At 42.3% G+C, this 13,388-nt stretch overlaps 1 pseudogene; it reads left to right on the forward strand.

Annotated features, from left to right (window-relative positions):
• The first annotated feature begins 1,256 nt into the window (after positions 1-1,256).
• LOC105543166 overlaps positions 1,257-13,388 on the forward strand; it is a 43,066-nt pseudogene continuing 30,934 nt past the window's right edge.

Below are 13,388 nucleotides of genomic sequence, written 5' to 3' on the forward strand. Positions count from 1 at the left end.
GTGTAGTGTGTGCCAGGCATTGTTTCAACATGTACTAGCGAATGGAATCCTCAAAACATATTATCATCCCCACTTTACAGATGAGGAATCCGAGGTATAAAGAGGTCCAGTAACTTACCAAAGGTCACAGGTTTGTAAGCAGCAGAGAAGGATTTGGAGCTGATTGTCTGACTGCAGAGTCCATGGTCTTCAATGGCATGCCAGAGCTGGACTGAGATGACATCTAATGGAAGGACGGGGAGGAGACGGAGAGGGTCAGGGAGCCTTCAGGAAGGAAGTGGTGAACAACTGAGGGGGTGAGACCCCGCCTGGTGCTGCTGGAGACTTTCTATAATAAAAGGTGCCCTGGTCCCGCCTGCCATCAGCCAACCCGGAGGCTTCTCATTCTGACCATAAATTCTTACTTTTCAATATGGTTACCGAAGTGGGAAAGAATCGTAACGGAGGCTAAAATATCAACTCAGAAAAGTACTTCTAAGTGTCGTATTTGAATTTTATCCATGTCGTGATCTTGTTTAGGTCTCACATAATTATTCTTCTAGAAATAGGTACTAAAAACACATGAAATTGCCCAGATGGACGACAGTTCAAATTAATTTAGGCTACTTATGCTAAGCCGATGTTCACTTTGAGTTTGATGCTTAGAAAAAGCAAAGAGTCTATCTGCTTTATAAATCCTATCTCCCAAGGCTTTTTTATTCACTATGTATAAATACTCATTAAAATTAGTTTCCAGCTTATTAATAGCTATATGTTTTAGGATGCTGGGGGAAGGGGCACGAAGCAGATGTTTGCTTAGCAATCGTATCTGTTGGTAACTCTCTTTCCTGTCTAAAGTCTGCCAATGTCACTGTCTCTTCTTCTGCCCAAGATTTCTGCTTCAGAAGAAAGTCCCTGATGTTTTTCTAACTCTAAAAGATGAAATGAGAATTTGGTTGATATACCTAAATGAAACTTAAGAGTGGTTTTCCATCAGCGACCCCATCATTCCAGCCGAACTGAAACATAATCCCTTACTGTTTTCAAGTAGTTATTACTTTTCTCTTTCGACAAGAAATCCAAAAGCAAAGACTCAAGCCTTGTGTTTTGACCCGTGACATATTTTCAATCACAATGTTTTTTATTTTTTCATTTTTAAGACTGAAGGACAAAAGGAACATAGGGAAGAGAACGCAAGTTTCATTAAAAAAAAAACAACTAGATTGATGACCAGTCTCCTTACTTGCTTTTTTTTCCCTGTGACAGTTTAACCAATCATGAATTGTCACCAAATTTCACTGAGCTGTTCTTGGGTTTTTCCCACCATAATTCTCCATTTATTTGGATTTTTCTCCATGATGAAACCATCAGATCCATTTTTTGTACCTTATTTGTTGGGACCAGATAAAAATTTGAGCCTCAGCATGGTAAGTTAACTAACATGCTTATCTTAGATTTAACTCTAGCTAGAACTATCTCTAATGCCTTGGGTAGAAGCCAAATACTAGTACTTCTTACACCCTCTAATGTGAACAGATGGGCCTTAATGAATTTTATGTATTTGACATATAAAAATATAAACTTTTTTTTTTTTTTGAGATAGGATCTTGCTCTGTTGCCCAAGCTGGAGTACCATGGTACTATCATGGCTCACTGCAGCCTCGATCTCTCAGACTCAAGCAATCCTTCGGTCCGTCTTAGCCTCCTGAGTAGCTGAAACTATAGGTGTGTGCCACCACACCTGGCTAATTTTCTATTTTTTGTAGAGACAAGGTCTCACTATGTTACCCAGGCTGGTCTCAAACTCCTGGGCCCAAGCAATCCCCCCACCTTGGCCTCCCAAAGTGCTAGAATTATATTCATGAGCCACTGCGCCCTGTCAAAAATATAAACTCTTTATGGTGGAAAACAGCCTTACCTAATCTTTCAGTTGCACAAAAACAATACTCCAGGACTTCAATGCATATTATCATTAACCTAAAATGAAGCCATCCCCACTAAAGAATGTAAGTCTGGCTGGGTGTGGTGGCCCACGCCTATAATCCCAGCAATTTGGGAGGCCGAGGCGGGCAGATAGCCTGAGGTCAGGAGTTCAAGACCAGCCTGGCAACATGGTGAAATCCCACCCTACTAAAAATACAAAAATTAGCTGGGCCTGGTGGCCAGCACCTGTAGTCCCAGCTACTCGGGAGGCTGAGGCAGGAGAATAGCCTGAACTCGCAAGGCAGAGGTTTCAGTGAGCCAAGATCATGCCATTGCACTCCAGCCTGGGCAACAGAACAAGACTCCATCTCAAATAAATAAACAGATAGATAAATAAATAAATAAATAAATAGTATAAGTCTTAGAGGATAAAATGAAATTTTGTGGTGAGGGTGGGGCAGGAGAAAAGTTACTGACAACCATGTGAAAAATCCTCACAAGATTTTCCCCTCTTTATTTATAAATACTAAGGCTGTTTTTAACTTTTACTACAGTCACAGGAATAACAGTCCTAAGAAGCCTCTAAGCCAGTGCTTCTCAAAGTGTTGTCTCTGAACCAGCATATCAGCATCATCTGGAAATTGTTGGAAATGTAAATACTCAGACCCCGCCCCAGACTTATTGAATCCGAATGTCTGTTTGTGGTGGTGGTGGTGGTGTTGTTGTTTGAGACGGAGTTTCACTTTCGTTGCCCAGGCTGCAGTGCAATGGCACAATCATAGCTCACTGCAGCCTGGAACTCCTGGGCTCAAGTAATCCTCCTGCCTCAGCCTTCCAAGTTGCTAAGACTACAGATGCCAGGCTAATATTTACTTTTTTTGTAAAGAGAGGGTGTCACTGTGTTGCCCAGACTGGTCTGGAACTCCCAGGCTCAAGTAATCCTCCCACCTCGGCCTTTCAAAGTGCTGGGATTACAGGCATGAGCCATTGCACCCAACAATTTTATCTTATTTTGCCTCTCTTTCCTAGCCACCACCTATGTTCACCCACCTCACACCAAGTAGATTTTGCCTTCTAAACCAATCCACCATTTTCTTCACAATAAACACCAGTACATCCCATGAGGTACAAACTGGTTTAGCTGGAAGCTATGAATGGGCTGGATTCAAACACCAGACATTGTCACAAAAAGCATATCTGGCATACAGCTTTTTCCATGTTGGTGACTATACCCAAAAGCCCAAAACAGCAAGAATAAAGTTCTACCAAACTCCAAGAGTGCTTGGGTAAAAGTCTACCTGGGAACCCAAAGCATAAGGACACAGATTAGGTCATAGCAAAGGGCATTCTCAGGCTCAGTAAATCTATGGGTTTATTTCGGTCGTCTAGAAATTCAGAGGACAGGGATTTGAGAAGGTCTACCCCAACTGCCTTTATGTCATCCTCCACCCACTGTACATTCCCCTTATAGAAAATGAAATAATCACTTACTACAGATGGGCTCAGATAATTGGCCAATGCCACCAGTTCCAAGAGAAACTGTGGCCAAAATTGACTTGAACGAGAGAGCTACTAAGTAGTTTCTTATGATTCCTCCAGGGCAGCCCAAAAAAGTAAAGTGAAGAAAACAGAAGAGTAGAAAATAAACTCACACATGTCTCTTTCTCTGCCATTCAGTCTCAAACTGGTCATTTGTTCCATATTTTCCTGATCACCGAGATGGTATCGCAATGGGCTCCTCATTTTTGTACTGATGGGTATGAAAGGGAAAGAAGGCGGTCAGGTTCTTTCAGTACTGAAACATCCTTTTTGACCTTTTGGTTCTGACTGTGAAGAAGAATAAACTATTTTGTTACATGCTAGTAAGCAGCAGTGTCTGAGCAGCCCTAGCTTGTTCTGGAAATCCTGTCAAGTGTAAAAAGATTAATTTATCCATTATAGCCTCTTTTCCTAGCCTCCATAGCTTATTGCAGATCAAATTACATTTATAAAGTTTAAAAGGTAGATAACTAAGATAATAGCTGCTGTGGTTTTTACACCGGGAAGTATAAATTCACACCTTATGAATATCTGTCATTCAATTTTTTTTCCCCTGAATTTCAGTTTCCCATTGCTTTCCAATGTATTGTTAGAAATTCATGTAAACCATGAAACTAGACCCACTTTGACAAAGGCCAAGCAGTGCATCCTGGGGTTGATTCATGTCATCTTGATAATGGTAAGTGTCAGAGGCCCAGGGTGTATTTCACATCCTGATTTTTTTTTGTCTTTGTACTCTCCCCACTTAATCTTGCAGATGACAGATGAGATCTTCCCCATTTGGACATACTCCTACCTGGTGCTGCTGCTGCCTGTGTTTGTCCTTACCGATTACGTCCGCTACAAGCCGGTCATCATCTTGCAGGGTATCAGTTTCATCATTACCTGGCTGCTGCTTTCGTTTGGCCAAGGAGTGAAGACCATGCAGGTTGTAGAGTTCCTCTACGGGATGGTGACCGCCACCGAGGTGGCCTACACGCCTACGTATACAGCGTGGTCAGCCCCGAGCACTACCAGAGAGTGAGCGGCTACTGCAGGAGCGTCACCCTGGCCGCCTACACAGCAGGGTCCGTGCTGGCCCAACTCTTGGTATCCCTGGCGAACCCGTTGTACTTTTACCTCAACGTCATATCCTTGGCCTCTGTCTCCGTGGCCTTCCTTTTCTCACTTTTTCAACCAATGCCCAAGAAGGGCATGTTTTTTTCATGCAAAACCCAAAACAGAAACTGCTCAGAAGCCACCAGGAGAGGATGCCGTCTTAGAGGGATCTCACAAGGATCACAAAGCAGTTCACGGAATTATCCACTGTTTCAGGGGACCTGGATGCCAGCAGTGGGGCACCCCAAAGCCAAGCAGTGTGGCTTTGAGAGATTTCGTGCAGTGGTCCCGGGATTTGCAGGAGTGCTACGTCTCAACGTATCTTTTTTACTGGCCCCTGTGGTGGGCTTTTTCCACAGCAGGTTTTCACCAGATGGTAAACTATGTTCAAATCCTATGGGATTACCAGGCACCATCTCAAAGTTTCACAAAACATATATTAGTCGATTTTCATGCTGCTGATAAAGACATACCCAAGACTGGGTAATTTATAAAGGAAAGAGGTTTAATTGACTCACAGTTCAGCATGGCTGGGGAGGCCTCACAATCATGGCAGAAGGCAAAGGAGAAGCAAAGTCACTGCTTTGCTGGCAAGAGAGAATCAGAGCCAAGCAAAAGGGGAAACTCCTTATAAAACTGTCAGATCTCGTGAGAGTTATTTACTACCATGAGAACACTATGGGGGAAACTGCCCCCGTGATTCAATTATCTCCCACCAGGCCCCTCCCACAACACGTGGGAATTATGGGAGCTGCAATTCAAGAAGAGATTTGGATGGGCATACAGTCAAACCCTATAAATATATAATGGAGCAGTAGAGGCCCTTGAAACCTTTGGGTCTAGGTATATAAGACTTTATCTCATTAATGTGCAGAAAATGTGCTGCTCCATGTTTTTAAGAGACTCCACGGTAAAAAAAAAAAAATTAGGCCTGTTTGGAAGTAACTCCAATCAATGCATTTCAGTGCAATAGAGCCCTGAAAAAAGTAAGATAGTAAGAACTGATATTACAAGACCTAAGCTACGTCAACTATACAACATATATTTAACTGACATTTTTGCTGTTTATAAAGAAGCTAGTGAGTATATTTAAAACACACACACAGGGCTCAATCTTTATTTATTTATTTATTTATTTATTTGTTTGTTTGTTTGTTTATTTTGAGAAGGAGTCTCGCTCTGTCGCCCAGGAGGGAGTGCAGTGGCACCATCTCAGCTCACTGCAACCTCTACCTCCCAGGTTCACGCAATTCTCCTGCCTCAGCCTCCTAAGTAGCTGGGATTACAGGTACACGTTACCACGCGTGGCTAATTTTTTGTATTTTTAGTAGAGACGGGGTTTCACTATGTTGGCCATACTGGTCTCGAACTCCTGACCTCGTGATCCACCCACCTCAGCCTCCCAAAGTGCTGGGATTGCAGGCGTGAGCCACCATGCCTGGCCCCTGGGCTCAATTTTTTATCTATGTTCTATCATTTGCCAAGTAGGCAAATCAATGAAAATTCTAGCAATCCGTTTTCTCTTTTTGAAGGCCAGAACAGTATCTACTAGTTTATTTCACAGGATTGCTCTTTTTTTTTTTTTTTTTGGGGGGGACGGGGTCTTGCTCTGTCACCAGGCTGTAGTGTGCAGTGGCTCACTGCAGCCTCCAACTCCCTGGTTCAAGCGATTCTCCTGCCTCAGCCTCCTGGGTAACTGTACAGGATTGCTTTAAAGATCAAAAGATATCATGCATTGGGAAGTATTTGTGCACTGTAGTATCTTAGGTAAAAATTAGTTGCTTTTATTTAATTTTCCTGAAAGCAAAATAAATAATACAACTTTCAAATTTGTATTCTTCAATAATTCTGTTGTAGTGATTTCAACACCAACTACCAAATAGTTTGAAAAAGAAGAGTTTTGTCACAAATTTAAAGAGACAACTAATGTAATAAAACTTTGAAAAAGATATACGAGGAAGATAAAGTTACACTCATCCCTAAAAACAGGAGCTACAAACTGGTGTCCTGCTGGTCAAATATGGTTGGACTATGCAGAGTTAGACAGTTTAAGGTTAAACTATCAAAACTCTTTTCAGGCTGGCATGGTGGCTCATGCCTGTAATCCCAGAGTTTTGGGAGGCTAAGGTGGGGAGGCCAGGAGACCAGCCGAGCCAACATAGTGAGACCCTGTCTCTATAAAATTTTTTTTTTTTTTAGTTAGCTGGGCATGGTGGTGTGTGCATGTAGTCCTAGCAACTGGGGAAGCTGAAGTAGGAGGGTCACTTGGGCCCAGGAGTTCTAGGCTTCAGCGAGCTATGATTGTGCCACTGCTCTCCAGCTTAGGTGACAGAGTGAGACAGTCTCATAAAACAAACAGGCTGGGCAAGGTGGTTTATGCCTGTAATCCTAGCACTTTGGGAAGCCAAGGTGGATGGAGCACGAGGTCAGGAGTTCAAGGCTAGCCTGGCCAACATGGTGAAACCCCATCTCCGCAAAAAATGCAAAAATTAGCCAGGCATGCTGGTATGCACCTGTAATCGCAGCTACTCAGGAGGCACAAGAATTGCTTGAACCTGGGAGGCATAGGCTGCACTGAGCCGAGATCTCACCACTGCACTCCAGCCTGGGCAACAGAGCAAGACTCTATCTTGGGAAAAAAAAAAAAAAATAGAAAAAAAGTCTTTTTTCTTGCTGGAATCTTTCAATAACTCTAGTCTTTAAAATGTGGTTTGAAAGTCCAGGTGTGGAGGCTCATGCCTTTAATCCTAATACTTTGGGAGGCCAACGCAGGTGGACCAGCCTGGGCAATATGATGAAACCCCATCTCTACAAGAAAATGCAAAAAATTAGCCGAGTGTGGTGGCGTTCACCTGTAGTCCCAGCTACTCAGGAGACTGAGGCAAGAGAATCACTTGAGCCCAGGAGGTTAAGGCTGCAGAGAGCCGCGATTGGACCACTGCACTCCATCCTGGATGACAAAGTGAGACCCTGTCTCAAAAAATAATAATAATAAAAAAGTGTGGTTTGCAGACCACATTACCATGAGGTGGGCACACTCACTTAATGGTCTGCAGACCTGATATGCATAAACTGACCTAAGCCATTGGTGACCGCAGCTCATAGTTTTACCTTTTTAAGGGATTGCAGAAAAAAAAATGCAACAAGAGTTGTAAAAAAGGATATGTGGCTCATAAGCTGTAAATATTCACTATCTGGCCCTTTAGAAATTGTGGATCTTGAACTCAATATAGTGGGTTGCTGACCAGCATTTTTAAAACAGAGTAGACTAGTCTAATATAGAATAGGGAGCATTATCAGCTTGTAAGGATACATTTTGTTTTGCAAAAATTCTGGTCACACACATATATATGCACTAATTAATATATAAAATATATTTTCCTCAGGCTATGGTCAAAGAAGTTTGAAAGCTTCTGCTTTTGGAGCTATCTTATACATATCAGGGTTCCCAGCAAGACAAATAACGTACTTGCATATTTCCTTAACTGTACATACGGGGATTTGCCAAAGCTTGTTGCCCTCTGATTTCAGACTGTTCGCTACACCCAGCTTCCTCATTCTCTACCATATCCAGATATTTATTTGCTCAAACAACAATTAACCCCAGAATGAATTCTTGTTTTGTTTTGTTTTGTTTTGTTTTGTTTTGTTTTTGAGACAGAGTCTTGCTCTGTCACCCAGGCTGGAGTGCAGTGGTGCGATCTTGGCTCACTGCAACCTCCACCTCCCGCGTTCAATCCATTCACCTGCCTCAGCCTCCTGGGTAGCTAGGACTACAGGCGCCTGCCACCATGCCTGGCTAATTTTTTGTTTTTTTAGTAGAGACGGGGTTTCACCGTGTTAGCCAGGATGGTCTCGATCTCCTGACCTCATCATCCACCCACCTCAGCCTCCCAAAGTGCTGGGATTACAGGCGTGAGCCACCACGCACCCGGCCCAGAATGAATTCTTATAACTTCTCATTCTATCTTCCCTCCACAACCAAGTTATTGTATTATCCTGTATAATTTTCTGTCTGGCCTTGTATGCATATTATGTTTTTATTCCATTGTCCTTAATAAAAACCTCAGACACAGCACCCCTTAACAAGTAGGAATCCTCAATTATGGTGATAATGACAGCAGGAAACAAGTGCCCTATGAGAAAGGCAAGGTAGGAGGTGGTGGATGAGGCTGGCCCTCCTACTGGGTTATGTGTGTGCCTGAGCATCATTGCTGTCCCTTCCTGGTGTCTCCTTCCTCCTTATCTAAAGATGAATTTCTGATATTGTGTGTTGTCTGACAGGAAAAAGGTAGGAAGACTGAGCAACAAAGAGAAATCTTGGGAAGGTCTCTGCGGGATTGAGGATTTTCAGCTCCTGCTACTGGGTTCACCCTTCAAGGCCCCTCCTGGGCCTTCTGCTTGGGCAAAACCTTCCTCCTGGCTCAGAAGCTACAGTAGTTTGGAGAGTTTTAGATAATTGTCCAGGCACTCCTCGTCTCTCACAGAATATACTTTGTGAGGTTTAAAACTCTCTTCCAAAGACAATGTGGTGCAAGGAGGGAGAGGTGGGTTGACACGGGCATTAATACTCCAGGGGACAAAGGGCAGGCCCCAGAGCCGTCTTTGAAGTTAGCCCAACAATCTGCATGTACTTTCCTGACAAAACAAAGTTTTCACATCAAATGAGACTTTGAAGCTATTTATTCTAAAGCCAAGTTGTTCCACACCCACCTGTTTATTGAACAAAGCGGGGCCTATTGTTGAGCTCACATTCTTCTCACTTCCCTCCCTGAAAATTCCTAACGTTTGATTGGTTAGGTCAGGGCTCCGATTGGTGTTTCATCCTCTGCACTGCTGGCCTCTTGGGCTGGGCAATTCTTTGTCCAGGGGGACTGTTCTGAGCTCTGTAGGATGTTCAGCAACATCGTATGCCTCTAAGCCACTAGTTGCCAGGATGCATCCCATTGTGATAACCAAAAATGTCTTCAAATATTGCCACTTGTCCACTAGAAGGCAAAAATACCCCTGGTTGACAACCACTAGATAAGATCTGGATTAGGGTCGGAGCTTTTTTTGTGGGGGAGGGATTGGGGGGGATGGAATTTCGCTTTGTCACCCAGGCTGGCGTGCAATGGCGTGATCTCAGCTCACTGCAACCTTCACCTCCCGGGTTCAAGCAATTCTCCTGCCTCAGTCCCCCTAATTTTTGTATTTTTAGTATAGACGGGGTTTCACCATGTTGGTCAGGCTGATCTCGAACTCCTGACCTCGGGTGATCCACCTGCCTTGGCCTCCCAACAGAGCTCTTTTATAATCCTTATCACACTGTATTTTTTTATTTATTTATTAACCTAAATTTATTTATCTAATTTCCCCACTAGGCTGTATTGTTTTCAAAGCAAGGACCCAAAGTTTACCACTATATTGTTCCACAGAGAAGCTCAAAAGTACTTGCTGGTTTACCAAATGAAGGAAAGAAGGAAGGCAGAAAAGAAGGAAGGAAGGAACAAATAAAGAACGACATGATCAGGCCAGGTACAGTGGCTCACATCTGTAATCCTAATATTTGGGAGGCCCAGATGGGAAGATTGCTTGAGGCCAGGAGTTTGAGACCAGCCTGGTCAATATAGCGAGACCCCATCTCCACAAATAAATATATATATTTATAGATATATAAATATATATATAGAGAGAGAGAAATATATATATATAGAAAAGTTTGGCATCTGTCAGGCATCTTGAGGAAATTTTTTTAAATGGGGTTACAGAAACGAAAGAGAAAACAGAGACAAGGGCAAAGAGAGAGAGGCCATCCTTCCTAAGGCATTGGTAATAGGCTCACAGAAAGGGCGTGGGAGAAAAGAGCGGCACCACACATTACGAAACTTTAGACTGCAGAGCTTGTGCACCTCAGTCCGATGACCGGGCATTCACAGTTCCCCATTTCTTACCCTCTGTTTGTCTTGACCAGACTTTAGACAGGCTCCTGGCTTTCCCACAGGCCCCTAAATGTTGCTTACTCCAAACCCTGAGCAAACACAGAAAAATGTGGAATGTGTCCCCCTTATCAGCTCCAAACGGGAATTGGCCGACCACAGTGGGATATTTTCCTGTCAAACTCCACTGACCATTTCCCCCTGGGAATCCAGCTTCCTTTACAGAGATTCTGCTTATCTCCGCTTGTACCCTCTTTACCCTATAAAAAAAAAATCCTTTTTCTGTTTGATCTTGAATCATGCAGATTTCTGCAATCAGAGAGTTCTTTTTATTGCAATAGCCTTTCTTCTAAATAAAGCCTCTCCTATCTAAGTCACATATTTTTTTTTTATTTGACACCAGGTTTCTAAGCCTGAGTTTTAACATCTGCAAAGGGAAGAGGAAAGAAAAAAATGGCCCTCTCCATGGGTCCTCTCCAGTCTATGATTTATGGAAGCCTAAATTCGGCTGGTCTATTTCAACCCTTAAGAGAAAATGATATGTACAGTTCACAGAGGTGGATCAAGCAATTTTTCATTCAAAGTACACAGTAAGTCAGCATTTTTTTTTATAGTCTGAAAATGCTTCAGTGCTTCTGTAACTGTGGATTTTAACAAAACTGTGTGCTATTTTACTATACATGGATTAACAAGATGTAGTTTATCTTTTTATTTTATTTTATTTTATTTTATTTTAGGGGCCATGGCAGCCTTCACAGTGGCTACATCAAAGTCAACTGGGATCTCCTGGGCGAATTATCCTTGGTGATCTTCTCAGGAGCAGATGCAGGTTCTCTATTTCTCATGCATTTCACAACTAATATTTGGGTGTGCTATGCTGGTCTCTTGATATTCAAGTCAAGTTTTATGTTCCTTACAACCATAGCTATGTAAGTATTTACCATCTATTTCTTTTAACTACTTAAACTGCTTAAAGCAACAAAACATGTTTATTTATTCTTCCAGCTCCTCTGAATAGCATTTTGCAATGTTATACCTAAGGCTTCCTACAAGAGACAATGAAACTATATTCCCATGTGAATCAACTTTCTCTTACGACTTGACTAAGATTCCTAATCAGGAGGATAAATGAAGTTCTTACAATTCATAAGCAATAATATGTTGTTAGGCTTTGATTTTGTCTGATTTAGCAACATAGTATAAGATACGATTCTAATTTTGACTAAGTTTAGTTTTCACTCCCATTTTTCCTGCTTGAATAGTCAGAGCGTATCTATTTCTTTTTGAAACAACTTATCAAATATTCTCAGGGCTGTTATAGAAGTGAAGCTGTTCTATTAAACTACAGATAAATACTATATCACACAGTAGTTTAAAAATACGAAGTATTTGATTTAGAGTAATCATAAAGTACAGAAAATGAGCTAAGGAGGTGGTAGATACTGGTTGAAGGACACTTCAAGGAATTAAATGCTACTTCTCATTTCCTGTGTAACAATGTGTTTCATTCTATACAGCAAGTTAATCAGAAATAAACATCTGAAAATATTTTCCTTGGCTGAACATTACTGGCAGCATTACTGCCCTGTGGCCTTAAAATTTTCTAGTCTATTTGTCTATGAAATGAAGATGAGATGCATTTCTTTCTAGGGAGTATTAGTAATAACGACATGTGAATTTTCAACAGAAATACAGGAAGCCAGAAAACAATGAAACAACATTTTAATTTTTATTTCTAATTATTTATTTATTTTGAGACAGAGTCTCGCTTCGTTGTCCAGGCTAGAGTGCAGTGCACGATCTCAGCTCACTGCAACCTCTGCCTCCCGGGTTCAGCTGTCTTTGCCTCAGACTCCTAAGTAGCTGGGACTACTGGCGCCCGCCACCACGCCTGGATAATTTTTGTATTTTTAGTAGAAATGGGGTTTCACCATGTTGACCAGGCTGGTCTCGAACTCCTGACCTCGTGATCCGCCCGCCTTGGCCTCCCAAAGTGCTGGGATTACAGGCGTGAGCCACCACGCCCAGCCTATTATTTTTATCTTTTAAAAATAATTGCACCTTTCAGTTTAGATTCAGGGCGTACATGTGCAGGTTTGTTACGTGGGTATATTGCATGATGCTGAGGTTTGGGATACAACTGATCCCATTGCTCAGCTAGTGAGCTTAGTACCCAATTGGTAGTTTTTCAACTTTTGCCCTCTGCCCAAGAACATTTTTAAAGTGCGAAAACTAAAAAGCTGCTAGCCTAGAATTTTATACTCGGCAAAAATATTCATCAAAAATTAAGTCAAAATAAAGATATTTTTAAGACAAAAATTAAGCAAAATTATTGTGGTGTACACTAAAAGAAATATAAAGGGAATTCTTTAGGCAGAATGAAAATGATCACCATTAGTATTGCAATAATATAGGAAAAATAATACTGGAAAAAATAAATATGTAACTAAATCTAAGCAAATCTTGGTTTTTGAGACAGAGTCGCACAGGCTGGAGTGAAGGGGTGCAATCTCAGCTCACTGCAACCTCTGCCTCCCAGGTTCAAGCAATTCTCGAGCCTCAGTCACCCAAGTAGCTGGGATGACAGGTGTGCACCACCATGCCTGGCTAATTTTTTTGTATTTTTTGTAGAGAAGGAGTTTCAACATGTTGGTCAGGCTGGTCTCCAACTCCTGGCCTCAAGTGATCCACCCGCCTCGGCCTCCCAAAGTGCTGGGATTACAGATGTGAGCCACCGCACCTGGCCTAACATTTCTAGTTTTAAAAATGTATGTAGAGGCCAGGCGCAGTGGTTCATATCTGTAATCCCAGTACTTTGGGAGGCCAAGGCCGGCGGATCACTTGAGGTCAGGAGTTTGAGACCAGCCTGGCCAACATGGTGAAACCCTGTCTCTACTAAAATATAAAAATTAGCTGGGCGTGGTGGTGGGT

This window comes from Mandrillus leucophaeus, unplaced genomic scaffold, assembly GCF_000951045.1.
Source record: "Mandrillus leucophaeus isolate KB7577 unplaced genomic scaffold, Mleu.le_1.0 Scaffold277, whole genome shotgun sequence".
Lineage (NCBI taxonomy): Eukaryota > Metazoa > Chordata > Mammalia > Primates > Cercopithecidae > Mandrillus > Mandrillus leucophaeus.